Here is a 22,484-nt window from a genome sequence, read left to right on the forward strand (position 1 = left end):
AAAAATGACAGATGCTTGTGCCACGGATTTGCATATAGCTTAAGTGAGTGGTTTGAGGATTGAACCTGGGCCAGTAGGGTTTTGCAAGCAAGCACCTTTAATCTCTGAGCCATCTTCTCAATATCCCCTTCCTGTGTTTACTTTTATGGAGAATTTTCATAAGTGGGCATACTGTAGCCCCCTCCCATTACCCTCTTTTATCCCCTCACCCACTCTATTCTACTGATCCCCCAACCAGATCCTCCTCTCTTTTGATATCTTTTTAAAAAACTTAAAAAGTTATTTATTTATTTATTTGAAAGAGAGCTGGAGACATGGCTTAACGGTTAAGACATTTGCCTGCAAAGCCAAAGGACCTGGGTTCAATTCCCCAGGACCCATGTAAGCCAGATGCACAAGGTGGTGCATGTGGCTGGAGTTCATCTGCAGTGGCTAGAGGCCCTGACATGCCCATTCTCTGTGTGTGTGTGTGTGTGTGTCTCTTTCTCAAATAAAAAAATAAAATATTTATTTGAGAGAGATAGGAAAAGAGGCAGATGCGGAGGAGAGGGAGGGAGAGAGAGAACAGGTGTGTCAGGGCCTCTAGCCACTGCAAATAAAGTCCAGATGCGTGTGCCACCTTGTCCATCTGGCTTTACATGGTTACGGGGGAATTGAACCCAGGCCATTAGGCTTTGCAGGCAAGTAAGCACCTTAACCGCTGAACAACACTACCAGACCCTTGATATCTTTCCCTGTTTGTTTGTTTTTCCCTCCTCCCTACTGCACATCAAAATGTTGATGGGCTCAATATTGTACAAGTCTTGTGGAGGGAACGACAGCCAACGGCATTTTTATTGAATAACCGTCATGCTAAGAATCACTTAAGACGAGTATGAAATCACCTGACTGTGCGCTCTTCCTTTCAGAAGCGCACAGGAGAGTACCATCAATCAAATTTAAAATAATGCAATCCTCACTTGGCACCAGCGTTAGCAGCGATCTCTATTTGTAGCGGAAAGCAAATTTTCATGTGAGCAATGTAATTTACAAGGAATGTACGTTTTATTAAAATTCCGGCCTCAGAGACATCTTAAAATCCATTCTCAGGCCTTTGAGACTACCCGATGATCCATGAGCGGTTTCTAAATGATCCCTCATTTCCACAGTGGATTACAACCTCCAGCACAGTGGCCATTGCTGGAAGGATAAATCCCTCTACAGGTTTAATCTCTTTGAGAATACAGTTTATATTAAAAGAAATAACACTTTGCTATGTATTTATACATTAAAAATAGGACTTGAAGTGGAGCTTTAACACATGGTCCTGTTTAATCTTTACAACAATCTTTGGCATTGGTATTCATGGAGCCTCTCAGCTATGGAGATCTTGAAGCTTGCAGAGGCTAAGTGCCATTTCCAAGTTCACACAGCTAAGGAGAAGTAGACAAGCACTCAATTTAAATCTCTTGATTTGGGGCTGGAGAGATGGCTCAGCAGTTAAAGACATTTGTTTGCAAAGCCTGATGGCCTGGGTTTGATTCCCCGGTGCCCATGTAAAGCCAGATGCACAAAATGGCAAATGTGTCTGGAGTTCATCTGCAGTGGCCAGAGGCCCTGGCATGCCCATTCTACCTCTACCTGCCCCCCCCATCTGTGTGTGTGTGTGTGTGTGTGTGTGTGTGTGTTTCTGTTTCTCTCAAATAAATACATGAAATATTTTATATGTCATCCTTGCACAGGGGCCATGCTAATCTTCTCTGTATCATTCCAATTTTAGTATGTGTGCTGCCGAAGTGAGCACATTAAGATTTTTTTTTTTTGTTTTTGATGTTTGAAGTAAGGTCTTGCTCTGGCCCAGGCTGACCTAGAGTTCACTATGTACTCTCAGGCTGGCCTCGAACTCACAGCAACCCTTATCTCAGCATTCCAAGTGCTGGGATTAAAGGCGTGCGCCACTATGCTTGGCCATACATGAAATATTTCAAAAGCTCAGCAAGAAAAAGGCAAAAGCAAGCACCCGTTGTCTTACACCAAGGCGCTCTTGATCAGGTTTTTGTTTTTGGAACCGCATCTTGCAAGTAGCCCAAGCTGACCTGGAATTACAATCCTCCTTCCTCAGCCTCCCCAGTGCTGGGATGAGAGGTATTCACCGCCAGTGAGACTGCCTTTGTAGGGAAGTGAAGATTGTGCTGGCTGATTTTGCTCCATCATCTCACCTGGAACATTTCTTTGACGAGTGTGTCTGTGTGTGTGTGTGTGTGTGTATGAACACACGCATGCCACTGCATAGGAGTGAAGGATGTGAGGATGACTTTGGACATTGGCCTTCATCCCCCGCCTCACTTGAGGGCTCTCATTCACCTCAGTGTTCACCAGTACATTAGCCAGGGTAGCTAGCTGGCCTGCAAGCTTCCAAGGAATCCTCCTATCCCAGCTGCCCTTGTCACGGTAAGCACACTGGAGTGACAGATGCCTGTCACACATCTAGCTTTTCCATGAGTCCTGGCTGCTTGAACTCAGGTACTCTTGCTTGCCCAGCAACTTCTTTACCCACGGAGCCATCTCCCCAACCCTCACACCCTCACATCTCCCTGCATGAAACCATGCAGTTTCCCACAAATCACACCCACCTCTAAGAAATGCCTGATAATTCTGTTGCACCCTTGCTTTTAAAAAGTATCTTTAAATAGGGCTGGAGAGATGGCTTAGCGGTTAAGCGCTTGCCTGTGAAGCCTGAGGACCCCGGCTTGAGGCTCGATTGCCCAGGACCCACGTTAGCCAGATGCACAAGGGGACGCACGCGTCTGGAGTTCGTTTGCAGTGGCTGGAAGCCGTGGCGTGCCCATTCTCTCTGTGTGCCTCCCTCTTTCTCTCTCTGTCTGTTGTTCTCAAATAAATAAAAATAAACAAAAATAAATCTTTAAATAAATGAGCCTACATCATCCATAAAAATAAAGTTCTGGAGCTGGAGAAATGGCTGAGTGGGTCAAGTCCCGGCCTTACAAGTATAAGGACCTCAGTTTCATCCCCAGGTCCCATGTAAAAACTTAAAAATAAATAAATAAGTAAATAAATAGTGGTGTGCACATGTAACCCCAGTGTTGAGGACGCAGAGATAACGTGGATCCCCGGTGCTCAATGGCCAGTCAGCCCAGACAGTGAAGCCTATTTTCCAAGTTCCAGGCCAGTTGGAGACCTATCTCACAAAAGGTAAATGGCACCTGATGAGCGACACCCGTTGCTGTCCTGTGGTCTCTGCACATAATTGTGACAACACACATATGTGTACACACACACAAATTAAATCCAGTCTTCCCAATAAGACAGACTGTTCTGTTGGTATCCTAGCCCCTATTCTCCTAAACCTCTCCACTTCTGCTCTGTCCTGTTTATGTCGCTTGAAATAAGCGTCCTTCTCTCTCTCTCTCATGACATTACCCAAGGCAAACTTGAAGCTTTCCTTAGGAAGCCTTCCTTGACATCCCACTCATGGTCTCTGCCAGAATTTGTCATTTAGGTGACCCTGTACTATAACAGCTTGGCCTTAACTAACTAAATCTCTGACAAGACTCTTAAGTTTCCTGTGAAAGCAATCAACAGTTTAATTCCCTCTTGCCATGTCTACATACAATCTATTTCCACTAATTCATGACCCACCTGTTTCTTCATGTGGGCAACAGGAATCAACAAACTGCATCTGTGATGGTTTGAATCCTAATGCTCACAAGGCTGGGAGGTGGTGGAGCCTTTAAGAGGTGGGGCTTAATAAGAGGAAGTAGATCTGCCTTCTCTCTCTGCTTCTTGTTCTGCTGTGGTGTGGACAGCCTCAGTCTCATGCTTCCACAACCAATGATGGGCACACGGCACCATGCCTTCTCTCTAGGATGAAACCAAGGCTTCTGTGTCATATGACAAACTCCTCCAAATTGAAAGCAGAAAACACCTATGGCCAGCTCTATCCAAAGCAGCTGGGATCACTCCCAAGAGACTCAAGATTGGGTCTCTTGACATTCCCCCATAGAAGGAAGGTCATGGGGAAAGTTGTCAGACCCCACTGCCACCTGAGATCTCAGGCGGCCTCCTGTGCCAGGTGTATGCAATGGTGCATTTGATCTCGTGGCCTCATGAGGAGATAGAGGATACAGAGGGTGGACGATCAAGGGATGGTGAGCTCCATCAAAACAGCTGTGGGGAGATTGTCATCCAGGCTGTATGAGACTTCTCGACTTTAGAGCTTCTTTGGGATATCCATGATCTGGAAGTAACCCCTCCACCTGAAGTGGAGGGCAGAACATCTGCCAAAGGAATCCTAATGCAAGGAGCTCCATCTAAGCAGTATGGGGTGGTCCTTGTCCATGCTGGGATGAGACTGCCCAATGTGATGGCCGCTTTGAGGGATCACCATGCCTGTAAGTCACCCTCACCCTGCTCCATAAGTAACCCCAATACACTCATTATTTCACAAGACTAGTTTTGGTGAACTCATCCTTTGGTCCGTCTTCTGAGTTCATGTCTCCCCAGGGAAGAAGTTTCACACAGCATTCTGAAACTGTCAGCCAAAATAAACCTTTACTGGCTGAAGTTGTTTTCTGTCATGTATTTTGATCACAGTGACTGGAAATTAATATGACACCCACATGCCAAATCTGGCCTGATGCCCATCTTGTTGGATAGGAGAGTAGCTGCACTTATCTGTTTATATGTTATCTACGGTGACTTACTGCTACAAAGACAGAACTATGAGTAGGTGGTTGAACAGCTTGCATAGCCTGCAAAAAAAAAAAAAAAAAAAAAAAAAAGACAGTATTTATGTTCTAGGTGTTTATGGAGAAAGTTTACTGAACCAGGAGCTGGAAGTGAAGTTGGGGCAGGCACGGTTACAAGCACTGTCCTCCCAGCACTTAGGAGACTAATCCAGGGGGATCACAAGTTCAAGGCCAGCCTGAGCTAGAATAGTGGGCTCTGAAAAATAATACAACATAAAAGAAAAAGATGGTCAATTTATAATCCTCTTAAACAGGGGAATCCCAAAATTTCCTGTGGGTTGTTAGGATTTGAGTTCTCTTTTAAGTTCAGGGGCAGGATTCTATTACTTATTGGTAAAAATCAGTTCCCTTATCTGGGTCTCAATTTTTTCCATCCGTAAGAAACGAAAATGGCATTAGACTAGGGCAATCCTTCCCCAGATGGGTGCAATAGCCCTTGCCCGCCCTTCTCCGCAATGTCACAGTTCATCACTTTGGTTGGCCAAAGTGGCCTGAAAATAGTAAATGGAAAATCCTGGAAAGAGACAATTTGATAGTTTTAAATTGCATGCTGTTCTGAATTTTCCACTCGAGATGTGAATCATTCTTTGGTCCAGTGTATCCATGCTGTGTATGCTAGGAAGGAAAAGGTCCTTGTTTTGGTCCACCGTTGCGGAGGAGAGCCCACCGTGGTAAGAAGCTGGCGCCCCAACACCACCCATCCGCGTGGAGGAAAGAGAAAGAGGGGACAAGGGACAGCATCTCAAGGCTTATCCCCAGCAATGTACTTCCTCCGGCAAGGCTGAACTTCTAAAGGTTCCACAACCTTCCAAAACAACTGGGGATCGAGTGTTCAACCCCATTTGCCTATCATTCTGAAATCACCGCAGCTGTTAACGTAACATGGTAACACAGTTCATGTGTTCAAGTAACCATTACGTAGTCACTACATGAGAGTCACAGTGCCCACATCGTAGACAATGTAGCGTCTCATATTGTCATAGGAAGTGTTGGGTGTGTCACAATCAGACATGGCAGAGAGGGCCAGGGCAGATGGCTCAGTGGGTGAAGTGCTTACCACACAGGCATGAGGACCTGAGTTCAGATTCCCCAGGCACCCACATAAGAGCCAGGCATGGCAGTACGCAGATGGAATCCCAGTGCCGGGGAGAGACGTGGAATCGGACTCTCTGGGTAGAGAGGCTACCCAAATCCATGAGCTAGAGGTTCAGTGAGAGAGCCTGTCTCAGAGAAGGTGGAGAGTGACTGAGGAAGATCCCTGACACCCACATGCAAGTGCCATCTACATGGACACACACCACACACGCATACACATCCCCAAAGAGATATGGCGGGATCACCGTTCTAGAACATCCACGAAACATATTGCTATAATACTTCTGTATGAGCCAGGGACAGTGGTACCTGCCTGTAATCCCTCAGGAGGCTGAGGCAGGAGGGTTACAAGTTTAAGCAACATAGCCCAAGGCTGAAAATAATAATGACAATATTATTATTAATAACAATATTGCTAATAATAACTATTGTAGTGCCACTTATTGTTGGTAATTTCTTATAGCACCTAATTAATGGGTTAAACTTTCCCATGCGTGTAGATGGATGGATGGATGGAACAAATAGCCTATTTAGGGTTTGGCACCACATGTTTTAAGCATCCCACTGTTGTAGAGGGACTCCTGTCTGTAGCAAACATCAGAAAATTGATAAAGAATAACAGAGTTGTTCTGGTAAGTGTTGAAGTATGGGCTGGGGAAATGGCTAAAGTGGATAAAGTACTTGAAACACAAGCCTGAGTACCTGAGTTCAATTCCCCAGGCCCCACATAAAAGCCAGAAGCCGTGGAGGGTTTCTGCAATACCAGAATACCTACAACAAGATTGGAGAAGCTCCCAGAAGCTTGTGAACCAGCTACCCTGGAGACACAGCAGAGAATAATTAAGTGATGGATGATAAGGGGGCTCTTCCTCAAATGAGGAAGGAGAGGACCAGCCCACCTGAAAAGTTGTCCTCTGCCCTTCGTGGGCACAGTGTGGAATGTGTGTCTGCACACACGCACATGAGCACACACGCACATGAGCACACACATACATATACCAAATAATAGCAATAATAATGAGGAGGAGGAGGAAGAGTTGGAATAGGAAGCCAGTGACTTGCCCTTACATCTTACTATCTTACATCCTTTTCCCAGGCACACATGAAGGGTCCCATAGACCCCCCCCGAACACACACACACACACACACACACACACACACACACACACACACACACAGCTCCAAGGTTATATACCTTGAATCCAGCCCCTCCTCAGTGTCTCTTCCACAATCCCAGCCCATGATTCTGTGTTGACTGAATCATGCAAACGTCTCAGGTGTACAACAATCCCAAATCAAACTCCGTCCTAGAGAACTTTTTATGTACACAACCAAACCACAGCTGAGACAGGCTGAAACAGTCACGGTAAATAGCACAACAGCCTCCCCACACATTCTTCGGACTGCCCAAGGTAAGTATTTGCTTTCAGGAATGGTCCGGCATTTTCTGTGATCTACCGTGAGCCCTTTAAAGCACAAAAGCAGAGTGTCACCTTCTGGGACATGTACAACATGAGGGACTGCCACTCCGGTGACAGAGCACTCTTGGGAGCAAAGCTGCTTCAAAAGGCCCCAGATAGGCAATGACATTGTGAGTTATTTGCTGCCAGAACAGGGAATATTTTGAACAACTCTCCAGTGCATTGTGGCTACATCAAAGAATCTTTTGGTCCCACAACAGGGAGCTTCCAAGACAGACAGCTGGCCGGAAGTCCTTAGCATTTGGTGTTCTGGGCAATTATGCAGACTTTCTTCTGACATGCTCAGTGTGTCTGTGACAAGCTCTCTGGGGCCTGGTTTCCTTCTCTGTTAAAAAAAAAAAAAAAAGAGTAGGACATGATCGATAATGGATGAGCAGGGACTGCAGGCTTTGGGTGAGGGGCTTTGCAAGCCATAGCTCCACCAGCAGTCCCAAAGTTGTCTTTATACGATTCCATGTTTATGAAAAACATAGCTGGGCGTAGTGGTGCACGCCTTGAACCCAGCACTTGGGAGGCAGAGGAAGGAGAATCATGGTGAGTTCAAGGTCAGCCTTAGACTACATAGTGAATTCCAGGTCAGCTTGGGGTAGATTGAGGTCCTATCTTTAAAACAAATAAATATTTTTTTAAAAAAAAATTTTAAATGTAAAGAAAAGAAAAATACAGACACCAAATTTTAGAGACGGGAAATTACCCAGTATCACATAGCCAATAACCCTCAAGACAGCAAGTTCTAAACTAGCCATGGAAACAGTCCCTACAAAGGTTACGGTAGGCTATATAAAGTCAAATAACTTCTTCTATGTATTTAAATAATAGATTGTTATTTATTTATATATGAAGTAAGTTTGAGGACTGTACTAGTTATTGGTATGAATGTGTGTTTGTGTGGGGGTGCATGTGCACATATGTGTGCATGGATGTGGACGCCAGAGGACAACCATGAGTCTTGTTTTCCAGTGAGTGCCATCCATTTTTGGTGGGGGAGGGGAGGACAGCGGTCACTGGCCTGAAGCTCCCCTATTGGGCTAAACCAGCTGGCCATGGAGCTCTAGAGACCTGCCTGTTTCCACCTCCACAGCCAGCGTTTTTTGTTTGCTCGTTTTTGTTGTTGATGTGGAATCTGGGGATGAAACTCAGGTTCTCGTGCTTGCAAGGGCAAGTCCTATGTGACCAAACACCCGATGAAAAGCAGCTCACAGTTATTGTTGCTCACAGTTAGAGTCCAGCCCATTAGTGCGGGGAAGGAGCGATGGTGGGAACGGGAGGTGACTGATCACACGGCCGGCGTGCTCAGTCGGGAAGCAGAGAGCAATGAATGCCGTTGCTCAGCTTGCTTTCCCTTAATTATTCAGCCCAAGACCCCGGCCCATGGGATGGTGCCACCCACAGTGAAGGTGAGTCCTCCTTCCTCAGTTAAACTTCCCTAGAAAAGCCCTCATAAACACATGCGGAGGTGTGTCTCCTGGGTTATTCTAAATCTACTCAGGTTGGCAGCAAGGAGTGGCCACCACATTCTCACACACATACCCTGTCCTTTCTCTCCCTCCTCCTACTAGGACCCTTTCTTTCTCCACACAGTTTCCTCCCTACTTTCATCTGTCTCATACATATATTATACTTATGTATACACCAGTATATAAGCATCCTATACTGGTATATACAATTTATATATATATGTATATTAAAAATATTATATATAGAAAAATATAAGATTTACATATACCAGTATATGTGTGTGTGTGTGTGTGTGTGTATATATATATATATATATATATATATATATATATATATATATATAAAATATACAGGAATATCACATATATGTATATATAAATAATAAATATGCATCTGACATATAGATCAATGGATATAAGTGTTTATACACACACACATATATGTGTATATATATATGTGTGTGTATATATATATATATATATATATATATATATATATATATATGGTAGAACAACATCTGAGAGAAACATACAATATTTTTATTTCTGGGTATAGTTTATTTTGCCCAATACAATGATTTCCAGTTCCATCCATTTTCATGCAAATGTGATATAATTTTATTCTTCTGCTGCTCGTCTCTTATTAATCTGTCTTTTTATAAGCTATTCTCTGATTAATCAGTCTTTGTCAGAAATTAACCTTGTAGGGCTGGAGAGATGGCTTAGCAATTAAGGCACTTGCCTGCAAAGCCTAAGGACCCATGTTCAACTCTCCAGGTCCCAGGTAAACCAGACACACAAGGTGATGTAAGCATGCAAGTTCGCACATATACACAAGGTGGTGCACACCCAAAGTTTGATTGCAGTGGCTGGAGGTCCTGGCATACCAATTCTCTCTCATAAAAAAAAAAATCACAAAAGGAAAAAAAGAAAAGAAATGAACCTTGCAGTAAGTGAGGAAAGGATATTACCTTTCTTCCTCTATAGTATTATCTCTTTCTGTGAGGCTGTGATAGCTGACCTTCCTGTTAAAGATAAATTCCAGCCTGTAGGACCCCCAGGCAAGCATAGGAAGAAAGCCAAAACCTATTTTATTATGAAATTGAACAATGGTGGCTCATTTATTACAATGATCAATAATACCAGAACAGAGAAGGAAATTCTCTATTGGAGTAGAATGCATAACTATTTCATGAGGGCTTGATCATTGTTCTCACTGGAGGGCAAAGACCTACTGTGGATAGGGAAGGTAATGACCACTCTCCAGGGTATTCCCAGAAAGTGTACAGTTTCTGAAATATTCAAATTAATAACATTTCAGCTATAGAAACTTGACCTAGGGCAGGTTGAACATCTCCTTTGATTTGACTATTTCTTTCCTATGGAGCTCTTATAACAATATTGAATTAATTCAGATACATGGATCAAACCAAAAAAAAAAAAAAAAAAAACTAACACCCAGCATCCATGTTCTTATAAAGTAAAATAACAATTTATTTGTTTGTTTGAAAGTATTGGGATGGACCAAGGACCTCATACGTGTTATAGCAACACTCTACCACTGAGACATGCCTCTAGCCCTCTTTTTTACATTTTACTTTGAAACAGGGTCTTATCAAGATGCCTCAGTTGGCCTTAAACTCATGTATATGTTACAGAGGAATGCCTCAAACTTACAATTCTCATCTCACTCAGCCTCCCATGTAGCTGTGGTTTCAGGCCTGCACCAGGCAGAAACGGCAAATCTTTATGATATCTAGGGATCTCTTTAAAAAAAAAAAATAGATGTAAAAGAGGATCCTATAAATGGTATATATTTTTTCTTCAATTGTGAGTCCAAATGTGGGGAAAATCTAAAGAGATTTCAGAGGATATTAGACACTTGATTAATATAAAATAATTGGTTTTCTACTTAATCCCAGAAACAAAAATGTACACTGGGTCAGATCTCAACTATTTCTTCTTCCAGGGCACTTAAAATTGTTGTTTATTGCCCTAAGCAGACAAGCATGCAAATAATAAAAAAGGTTCTAAAAATAAAATCTGAGTCTCACTGAGCCAAGCATAGTTCTCTATCATTCAGTCACAAAAGACCACAAAATGGTTAGACCATAAAAATCAACCTAGGGCAACCATCAATAGGAATAACAAGCAAAGAAGAAGAAAAAATAATAAACTACAATGTCTGTAAATACTGGGAAGGGGGAAGAAACATGGGGAAATATGGGAGTCAGCATTTCAATTTCTACAACTAACCGGAGTCCACTGTGGTCCTTCAAATACATTTCTCAAGCAAACATAGTTTAATTGAATCTGTCAGGTTCGTCCACTTGGGCATCAATGTAGAGCAACCTACAAAAATCATAATTTTCAGAAAGATAAAATCTTGACTCTCATGTACATATAAAATGAGCATGTGTCAAAGATCTCATTCAATTTACTCATTAATGAGAAAGCCAATAATATGTTAAGACTGGTTCAAAGGACATTTGAAGAGTGAGTATTTAAAGAAAATTTATCAAAGACATTTTAGATGTGAATTGTTTTAGTTGGATTAAAAATTTTCTTTACAGTCCACTAGGGTATTAAACCATCATTTTCGGGTTATCTGTTCTATCAGACAGAAATTACTTACAGAAATTATTTTAGCTACTAGCTAAAACTCACCAAATTAGTAAGTTCACAAATGTTGAGGTCCTGAATGTAAAATGTCCCCATAGGCTCATGTGTTTGAACATTTGGTTCCCAGCAGGTGGCGCTGTTTGGGAATTTTGTAGAACGCTTGGGGGTGGAGCCTTGCTGGAGGAAGTGATGCACTAGGGGTGGGTCTTGAGCTCTTGCAGTCCCTCTCTGCATCATGTCCCTCCCTGCTACCTGAGTGTGCAATGTTAGTGTTAGTAACCACCTCACATTCCCACCTTTTTCACCAGGATAGACTGTATGTCTTCTTAAATCACCAGCCAAAATAATCCCTCCCTTCCTCAAGTCGTTTTTGTCAGATGTTTCCTTGCAGTAATGAGAAAAAGTTAATGGATAGTTTAAATCAGTGTTGAATAAAATATATTCCCCATGTTGGGTGGGTCTGGGCTTGTATATGACACTGAAAGTCTATGTCACATGATTATTTGGCTTATTGCCAAGTTTGCATATTTTTTTTTCTCCACGTGCAAGAAAATGTTCTACTTAGGAGATAAAAGCTTCATACCACTGTGTCCTTGGAGAGCAAAAACAGTCAAATTGATTGCTCTTGATTGATTAAAAGATACCCACTTCCTTTTGTCTAAACTACAAAGCAACTATGGGTCAAGGCCAAGGACAAAACACAGGATTTCACCATTCTGCATGCAAGATATGAAACACTTCTCTATGAGAAACGTGTATTGGCAATTTAAGACAGCATTGCGAGAACTAAAATCAGTAAAATGAAGAAAGTAGATATAGAATAGGTACCTATTAGAGACAGTTGGTTCAAGCAGGAAATGGAGAGGAGCTTGCCTCTTTTTGAGAAGTGAGGTGTTATAGTTTAAGCTTGAAAAGTCCCTCTCCCACTCCTGTATTTTAATACTTGGTGCCAAGGTGATAGTACTGTTTTCTGATGTTGTGGAACCTTCCATGCAGGTAGTCTGGCTGGCAGAGGTAGGTCACTATGTGAGGACTTTTGAATTCTAGCCTAGTTTTACTTCCTGTCAAAGCTCTCTACTTCTGGTCAGCCAGCACAATATGACCAGCTACCACATTCTCCTCTTCCCCAGACCAAAGCTACTCTAGCTGTTTCCCTTTCCTGCCTTGATGGACTGTACCTTCTAAACTTTGAGTCAAAATCTCTTCCTCCCTTAAGTTGCTTCTGGTCACTGCAACAAGAAAGTAATACAGTCTGTATTAGGGATCTTGAAAAAGAAGAAAAAAATCAGTAGGTTATGTACATAAATATGAAAGGGGATTTATTAGGGAAATTGGATCACATGGTTCTGGAATCTAAAACAGTCCCACAATAGGTGGTGGAAATTTTGGATATCCTGTGTTTCATACGTGTGACTCGTCCAAGTCCAAAGTCCTGAGAATTTAGGAGATGGGGAACTGGAGTCCAAAGTGGAGGAGAGGGAGAGGGAAAAAGACTAAGATGTAGTCCCCAAGGATATATATCTAAACATTTACTTTCTTCAAGTAAATCCCATCTCCTAAATATCCAACACCTTACAATGTCCCATTAAGCTATGATTCCATTAAATGGATTAATCCATTGCTGATGTAAATTCCAATCAGTTTCCCAGAGTCCTTCCTCTAAATACTGCTGCCTTGGGAATTAAGCCTTTAACACTGAACCTTTGTACATGTCAAGACCAAACCACACCACATATCTTGTTACTGGCAGAGGACTGAAGGGGAGAAAACTGTAAATTCGAGTTCCCAAAATCCAGGAGCAGACACGAGATCAGCATCGTGTTTCACACTTAGCAACGAATACAGTAGCTTCTTTTCTCACCTATCAGAACATTTTAAGAAACATAAAACATTTTTAAGGAAGACAAAATATCTGCCCATAGCATGCAAAAAAATGAATATGAAATACTATAAAGAAAGCAATTAATCTACACTTAAAACTAATTGCCTAACCCAGTGGGTCTTTAAATCATTCATTAGTGCTATTTAAAAATAATTGCAGTTTATGAGAAAACCCCATTATGGATTTCTTTTAGGAGTGAAATAGAAAAGATTTCCTTTTCAAAAAGATTTACAAAATGCTTACATCTCTTAAAACCAGCCCATTTGCTAAAAAATTAAAATTTTTAAAAAATTGAGAGAGAGAAAAAAAAATAAAAGAGGCAGATAGAGAATGGGTGTGCCAGGGCCTCTGTCCACTGCAAACAAATTCCAGACACAAGTGCCACCTTGTGCATCTACCTGGCTTTATCTGGGTACTGGGGAATTGATGATTCCGGGTCCTTAGACTTTGTAAGCAAATTCCTTGACCACTGAGTCACCTCTCCAGCCCCAAATCAGCCCGTTTTAGACTGTCTTAATATTTTCATTATCCTTCTACCCCAATATCATCAACGTTAGGTTCTATCATGCCAACATTTTACGAGGTTCTCCATAATAGATCTGAACTCACAAAGAAGATGATGATATTGCCTTGAAAGAACATAAAAGGTAGGAGAAGGGCTGGGAGGGGGAAGGCTGACTGGTGGACATTTGCTTTGCAAACAGGAGACCGAGCGTTCAGACCCTCTGCAGTCACATAAATGAGGACAGGTGGGTGTGGGAAACCCACCTGTCCTCCTCACACTCAGGAAGCAGAGGCAAGAGGAGCCCCTGAGGTCCACTGGCTAGAGGAGCCAAATTGGAGAACTTGGTTAAGTTCTATAACAGAAAGTGTCTCAAAATTTTTTTTTCATTTCCTTGAAGTTATTTTTTTTAATTTATTTGTTTATTTATTTGAGAGCAACAGACAGAGAGAGAAAGAGGCAGAGAGAGAGAGAGGAGAGTGGGCGTGCCAGGGCCTCCACTGCAGACGAACTCCAGACGCGTGTGCCCCCTTGTGCATCTGGCTAACGTGGGACCTGGGGAACCGAGCCTCGAACCGGGGTCCTTAGGCTTCACAGGCAAGCGCTTAACCGCTAAGCCATCTCTCCAGCCCAAAGTTATTTTTTATTTATTCATTGGAAAGAGGGCGTACGGGTGCCCGGGGCCTCCTGCCACTGCAAGCAAACTCCCCTTACATGCAGTACTTTGTGCAGGTGGCTTTACGTGGGACCTGCAGAAGCGATCCAGGTAGTCAGGCCTTGCAAGCAAGCACCTGTAACCAGTGAGCAGTCTTCCTGTCCCACAGAAGATAAATTTAAAAAATAAGGTGGAGAGCAATGCAGAAGACACCTGACATGTTCCTCTGGCCTACACCCACACATACACTTATGTATGCATGTATGTGTGTATATATATTCCATACACACATACGCAATGAAAATAAACACATCCAGTAAGTCAGTAAATGCGGTGGTTTGGATGTGGAATGTCCCCCATATACACATGGGTTTTAATGCTTTAAATCCCAGTTGGTGGCTCTGTTTGGGAAGTTTGTGGGATCTTTAAGAGGTTGTGGTGGTTTGATTCAGGTGTCCCCCATAAACTTAGGTGATCTGAATGCTAGGTTCCCAGCTGATGAAGATTTGGACATTAATGCTTCTTGGAGGTAGTATATTGTTGGGGTCAGGCTTATGGGTGTTATAGCCAACTCCCGCTTTCTAGTGTTTGGCACACTCTTCTGTTCCTGTTGTGCACCTTATGTGGGCCAGGGGGTGATGTCCACCCTCTATTCATGCCATTGTTTTCCCTGCCATAGTGGAGCTTCTCCCTTGAGCCTGTAAGCCAAAATAAACCTCTTTTTCCCAGAAGCTGCTCTTGGCTGGGTAATTTCTACCAGCAATGCGAACCTGACTGCAACAGTAAAGAGGTACCGAGGAGTGGGTTTGCTGCCAGACACTTGACTGTGTGGCTTTGGCCTTTTGGAGCTGATTTTCAAGAGGAATGTGGAAGGATTTGAAACCTTGGCCTAAGAGACGCCTTGCAGTACTGTAAGTACAGCTTGATGGGCTATTCTGGTCAGAGTTGAAAGACCTGGATGCAATAAGAACTAAGGACTGTGAGGTTGGCTTCTGAGGGTGAGAAAGAGCTTTGCTTGGACTGGATCAGCAGTTTGTGTGGGAAGCTTGCTGTTATGTCCGTGTCCTGAGAAGTTGTCCAGGGCTATTTGTGTAGAAATAAACTGGTGTGAGCAGAGGGATATGGCACAGGAAGAAAAATCTTTGGGTGAATTGCTGTCTGTTCAGATGCAATTGAGAGATTACAATCTTTGAGATTGGGCCAGCTGACCTGCACTGGGGCAACCGGAAAAATGTTGACTCTTTTTAAGGGGTCTGAGTGCTCAAGGAGTGTCCTGTTCTTCAAAGTCTGCTTTATTCCCTTCTGGATTAACAAATTGCCACTCTACCTGGTATTATGGAGTATAAGAAATGCAGGAAAGAGAGGGTCATTGAGTTTGCAACATGGTCTTGTGTTTTGGAAATGGCCATGGGCAGTGTGAAGCAGGTTTGCTGGATGCTTGCATGGAGACCCCATGAGGCCATGAGGATGAGCCTTGGATTGCAGGGGAGACCCAGTGGAGATGCCGGGACCATGCAATGGCTGCTAAGGAAAGCTGCCAGCCCTGGATGAAGTTTTCCAGGACTGAGTGGGCTAGCTGGAGGGGCAGAATTGGAACTCCAGAGACCTGTTGCTGGTTGCTGGCCTTGGAGATTTGTCACTGGTAAGAGTTGTTGGACTTGGAACTACAGAGTTTGGTGTTTGTCCTGTTTAAATCATGTATTGCTTGAGTAATTTTTTGCTATGCCCAATTGCCATCTTTTGCAGTGTAAATATTTATTCCGTGCCATTATGGGCTTTTTGAGGTTTTTTTTGTTTGTTTGTTTGTTTGTTTTTTGGTATTATAGCCCAGTTAAAAGATCTTGGACTATGGGGATGTATGGCCATCATTGGAATTGATAAAATCTTTGGGGACTTAAAACTGGCTGAATGCATTGCATTTGACATCATGTATGTTTACCAGTTTATGGGGGCCAGGGGTGGAATGTGGTGATTTGAATCAGGTGTCCCCCATAGGTGCTCTGAATGCTAGGTTCCCAGCTGATGGTGATTTGGGAATTAACACCTCCTGGAGGCAGTGTATTTTGGGGGGGGCAGGCTTATGGGTGTTATAGCCAGCTCCCCCTTTCTGGTGTTTGGCACACTCTCCTGCTCCTGTTGTCTACCTTATGTGGGCTAAGGGGTGATGTCCACACACTGCTCATGCCATCATTTTCCCCTTCCATCATGGAGCTTCTCCCTTGAACCGATAAGCCAAAATAAACCTCTGTTTTCCCCACAAGCTGCTCTTGGTTGGGTGATTTCTACCAGCAATGTGAACCTGACTGCAACAGAGGTATTGTCTTGCTGGAGGAAGTTTGTCACTGAAGGCCTTGAGATTATACAGTCCAGCCCTGCTTGGCATTCTTGCACTTTGGACTTCCTCCCAGTTGATAGGATAATGTGATGCCAGCTGTCTGCCCCTGCCATGCTTTCCTCCCATGATGCACTTGCCCTGGAAACTGTGACCTGAAGTAAACCCATTCCTTCCATACGCTGCTTCTGGCAGGTTATTTTGTCCCAGCATTAAGAAGGTAGCTGAGAGACTTCTGGTTAAGATGGTGGCATAGGAACCACGCCAAAGCAGCCTAGGGGAGAAAAAGCCAAAGAAAACCCAGAAAAATACACCTTTTACTAAAAAGTGAGGTATATGAGAAATTAAAACAGCAAGAGAGGGGCTGGAGAGATGGCTTAGCGGTTAAGTTCTTGCCTGTGAAGCCTAAGGACCCCGGTTCAAGGCTCGATTCCCCAGGACCCACTTTAGCCAGACGCACAAGGGGGCGCATGCGTCTGGAGTTCGTTTGCAGTGGCTGGAGGCCCTGGCACGCCCATTCTCTCTCTTTCTATCTGCCTCTTTCATTCTCAAATAAATAAATAAAAATAAACAGAAAAATCATTTTAAAAAAATTATATAAAAAAAAAAAAAGCAAGAGAGAAGGAGAGTCCCAGAGCATCCAGAGCCCACACAGGCAGGACGAAGCAGCTCTGGCAGTGGAAGTGGCAGTGGAAACTGCGGCTCTGGCTCCGGCAACAGTGGCTCCAGCAGCGCGGCTATAGTAGCGGCAGAGGCAGACCCAGCAGTGGCAGCTTCAGTAGCAGCAGCAGCGGGTACAGCAGCAGCAGCTTCAGCAGCAGCAGTGGCAGTTCCAGCAGTGGGGGTGCGCATCTGCAGGGCCACAGTTGCCAGTCTCGGTTTTCCCCACAGGAAAAGCCAGTGCCCAGCTCCAGAAAACAGAACAGCAGTCCAGCGACCCAGCCAGCATACTTGACTAAGACCAAAATCATCCATAAAGGTAACTGGGATTGCACCAAGGAAGGGTCTCACTTGGTCACTAGCTGACTTGGAACCTTCAACAGACCAGAAATCTTAACCTCTTTGTTGACAGACGATCTGGTTGTTATAACACCTACTCTTGCATAAATACTCCGTGCTGTTGTTGATTGAATGTATACAGTGTTTAGTTATATGTTAGAATCTGCCTGTATTTTGTTCCACTCAGCCTACTTGAATACTCCCATAGCAGACAAACTCAACCCCTAGTAACACTTCTCTGGATACTCTGAGAGTGTTAAGAGCCACACCTAACACCTTAATCTCCTACTGTGAGGATATATAACATCACATCAATTGATACAGCTAGGAATATCCTGCAAACTAGAAAATCCAAGCATTAACTTAATCCAAGATGCAAAAATATATATATTATAACACAAGAAACACTAAAAAGCAAGACGATATAAATCCACCTAAAAGTATTAATGTATCAGAAACGACTTCCAGTGAGAATGAGTTGGAGGAAATGCCTGAGAAAGATTTCAAAAGAATGATTGTAAATATGTTCAAAGAAGTCAAAGAACAAATCAAAAGAAACAGAGGAAATCAAAGGAATCAAAAAAGATGCTGGACACCAATTTCATGAAATAAAGAAGGCAATGCAAGACATAAATAAGGAAATAGAAATAATAAAGAAAAACCAGTCCAAATTACTAGCAATGAAGAACACAGCTAATGAAATAAAAAACTCCATAGAAAATCTCACCAGTAGAATGGATGAAGGAGAGGACAGAATATCTAAGCTAGAAGACCAGGTGGAAGATCTAATACAGTCCAACAATGAGAAAGACAAACTAATAGAAAAGTATGAATGAGAATTTCTAGATATTCTGGACACTATGAAAAGATCAAATACAAGAATTCAGGGCATAGTAGAAGGAGAAGAATTTCACTCAAAAGGCATAGTAGGTGTCCACAGCAAAATCATAGAAGAAAACTTCCTCCAAATTGGGAAAGAAGTGCCAATGCAGATACAGGAAGCCTTTAGAATACCAGCCAGACAAAACTTGGAAAGAACCTCTCCTCACCATATTATAATCAAACTACCAGACACACAATCCAAAGAAAAAATATTGAAAGCAGTCAGAGAGAAAAATCAAGTTACCTACAAAGGCAAGCCCATCAGGATTACAGCAGATTACTCAACACAAACTTTAAAAGCCAGAAGGGCTTGGAGTGATGTATTCCGAATTCTGAAAGATAACAACTGTCAACCAAGGTTACATTATCCTGCAAAGCTATCCATTCAAATAGACGGAGAAATAAGGACATTCCATGACAAAAGCAGGCTAAAGGAGTATTTGAAGACAAAAGCAACTCTATATTAAATACTTGAAAGAATCCTCCATGCCAAAGAGAAGGAAAAGCACACATATAAGGAACCTGGAAAAAACAAGCAATACTAAAATACTAGTTAACACAAGAGAGCATAGGTAGAACTGGAACCACAAAAAAAAAAAAAAAAAAAAAAAAAAATGGCAAACATAAATACACACCTTTCAATAATATCACTTAATAACAATGGCCTCAATGCCCCAACCAAAGGACATAGGTTTGCAGACTGGGTTAAAAAGCAGAATCCTACAATTTGTTGTCTCCAAGAAACTCACCTTTCTACAAAGGATGGACATTATCTTAGGGTGAAAGGTTGGAAAACAGTGTTTCAAGCAAATGGGCCCAGAGAACAAGCATGGGTTGCTATCCTAATAACTAACAAGGTAGACTTCAGTCCAACATTAGTCAAGAAAGATAAGGAAGGTCACTTTATATTTATTAAGGGCACACTCCAACAGGAGGACATTACAATCCTATATATGCACCTAACATGGGGGCACCCAAATTCATCAAACAAACACTATTAGAACTAAGGTCACAGATAACACCAAATACAGTGGTAGTGGGTGACTTCAACACCCCACTCTCATCAATTGACAGGTCATCCCAGGGAAAAAATAAACAGAGAGGCATCTGGACTAAATGAGGTCATAGAATGAATGAACCTAACAGATATATACAGGACATTTCATCCAAATGCTGCAGAATATAAATTCTTTTCAGCAGCACATGGAACATTCTTTAAAATAGACCATACATTAGAACACAAAGCAAATCTTAACAAATACAAGAAAATTGCAATAATTTCTTGCATTCTTTTCTGAACACAATGGAATCAAACTACAAATCAATACCAAGAAAGGGTATATAGCATACACAAAATCATGGAAACTAAACAATACACTACTAAATGATGAATGGGTCAATGAAAAAAATCAAGAAAGAAATCAAAAAATTTATAGAGTCAAATGTTAATGAGAACACAACATACCAAAATCTCTGGGACACAATGAAGGCAGTTCTAAGAGGTAAATTTATAGCCTTAAGTGCCTATATTAAGAAATTAGAAAGGTCGCAAGTAAACGACCTAATGCTTCGCCTTAAAGCCTTGGAAAAAGAACAACAAGGCAAACCAAAAATCAGTAGACGGGAAGAAATAATAAAGATTAGAGCAGAAATTAATGAAATAGAAACAAAAAGAACAATCCAAAGAATTAATGAAACAAAGAGTTGGTTCTTTGAAAGTATAAACAAGATCAATAAACCCTTAGCAAATCTGACCAAAAGAAAGAGAGAAGAGATACAAATTAATAAAATTAGAGATGAAAAAGCTAACATCACAACAAATGCCAGAGAAATTCAAAAAATCATAAGGACATACTATAAAAGCATATACTCCACAAAGTATGAAAATCTTAAAGAAATGAATGAGTTCCTTGATTTGTATGACCTACCTAAATTGAATTAAAATGAGATTAATCACTTAAATAGACCTATAACAAGCAGGGAAATCTGAACAGTCATCAAAAATCCCCCAACTAAAAAAAGCCCAGGCCCAGATGGATACACTATTGAATTTTACCAGACCTTCAAGGAAGAGCTAACACCATTGCTTCTTAAGCTTTTCCAGGAAATAGAAAAAGAAAGAATTCTACCAAACTCCTTCTATGAAGCTAGCATCACCCTAATACCAAAACCAGACAAAGCTAGAACAAAAAAAGAAAATTACAGACCAATCTTCCTCATGAACATAGATGCAAAAATTCTCAACAAAATATTGGCAAACAGAATATAAGAATATATCAGAAAGATCATTCACCCTGACCAAGTAGGCTTTATCCCAGAGATGTAGGGATGGTTCAATATACGCAAATCGATAAATGTAATACATCATATAAATGGATTGAAGGACAAAAATCACATGATCATCTCATTATATGCAGAGAAAGCATTTGACAAAATGCAACAACCCTTCATGATAAATGTTCTAAAGAGACTGGGAATAGAAGGAACATATCTCAATATAATAGAGGCTACTTATGACAAGCTATAGCCAACATATTACTAAATGGGGAAAAACTAGAAGCTTTTCAACTAAAATCAGGAACAAGACAAGGGTGTCTACTGTCCCCACGTTTATTTAATATAGTTCTGGAAGTCTTAGCCATAGCAATAAGGCAAGAGACACACATAAAAGGGATACAAATTGGAAAGGAAGAGATCAAGTTATCATTATTTGCAGATGACATGATTCTATACATAAAGGACCCTAAAGACTCTACTAGCAAACTGTTAGAGCTGATAGAAACCTAGAGCCATGTAGCAGGATAGAAAATAAATACACAGAAATCAGTAGCCTTCATATATGCTAACAACAAACACACAGAGGATGAAATTAGAGTATCACTCCCATTCACAATTGTATCAAAAAATAAATAAATAAATAAAGTACCTTGGAATAAACCTAACCATGGAAATAAAGAATCTCTACCATGGGAACTTTAAAACACTCAAGTGAGAAATTGCAGAAGACACTAGGAAATGGAAAAATATCCCTTGTTCCTGGATTGGAAGAATCAATATTGTGAAAATGGCAATCTCACCAAAAGCAATCTACATATTTAATGCAATTCCCATCAAAATTCCAAAGGCGTTCTTCAGGGAAATAGAAAAAATTATCCAAAAATTCATTTGGAATCACAAAAACCTTGAATACCTAAAATAATTCTGAGCAACAAAAATAAGGCTGGTAGTATCACCATACCTGATTTTAACCTATACTACAGAGCCATAGTAACAAAAAAAGTGTGGTACTCGCACAAAAGCAGACATGTAGATCAATGGAACAGAGAAGAGGACCCAGATGTAAGTCCAGATAGCTATAGCCACCTGATATTCGATAAAAATGCCAAAAATACTCATTGGAGAAAAGACAGCCTCTTCAGCAAATGGTGTTGGGAAAACTGGATATGTATCTGTAGAAGGATGAAAATAGATCCTTCTATCTCTCCATGCACAAGAATTAAGTCCAAATGGATTAAAGACCTTAACATCAGACCGGAAACTCTAAAACTGCTAGAGGAAAAAGTAGGGGAAACCCTTCAACATATTGGTCTTGGCAAAGACTTTCTGAATACAACCCCAATTGCTCAGGCAATAAAACCACAGATTAATCACTGGGACCTCATGAAATTACAAAGATTTTGCACTGCAAAAGACACTGAATAAAGCAAAGAGGCAACTTACAGAATGGGAAAAAATCTTTGCCAGCTATATATCTGATAGAGGATTAATATCTACGATATACAAAGAACTTAAAAAGTTAACTAATAAGGAATCAAACAAGCCAATCAAA

The 22,484-nt window shown here is 41.7% G+C and overlaps 1 pseudogene; it reads right to left on the minus strand.

Annotated features, from left to right (window-relative positions):
- Positions 1-1,684: 1,684 nt before the first annotated feature.
- LOC123458993 lies at positions 1,685-1,783 on the minus strand (annotated as a pseudogene).
- Positions 1,784-22,484: the final 20,701 nt, after the last annotated feature.

This window comes from Jaculus jaculus, chromosome 2, assembly GCF_020740685.1.
Source record: "Jaculus jaculus isolate mJacJac1 chromosome 2, mJacJac1.mat.Y.cur, whole genome shotgun sequence".
NCBI classification, from domain to species: domain Eukaryota; kingdom Metazoa; phylum Chordata; class Mammalia; order Rodentia; family Dipodidae; genus Jaculus; species Jaculus jaculus.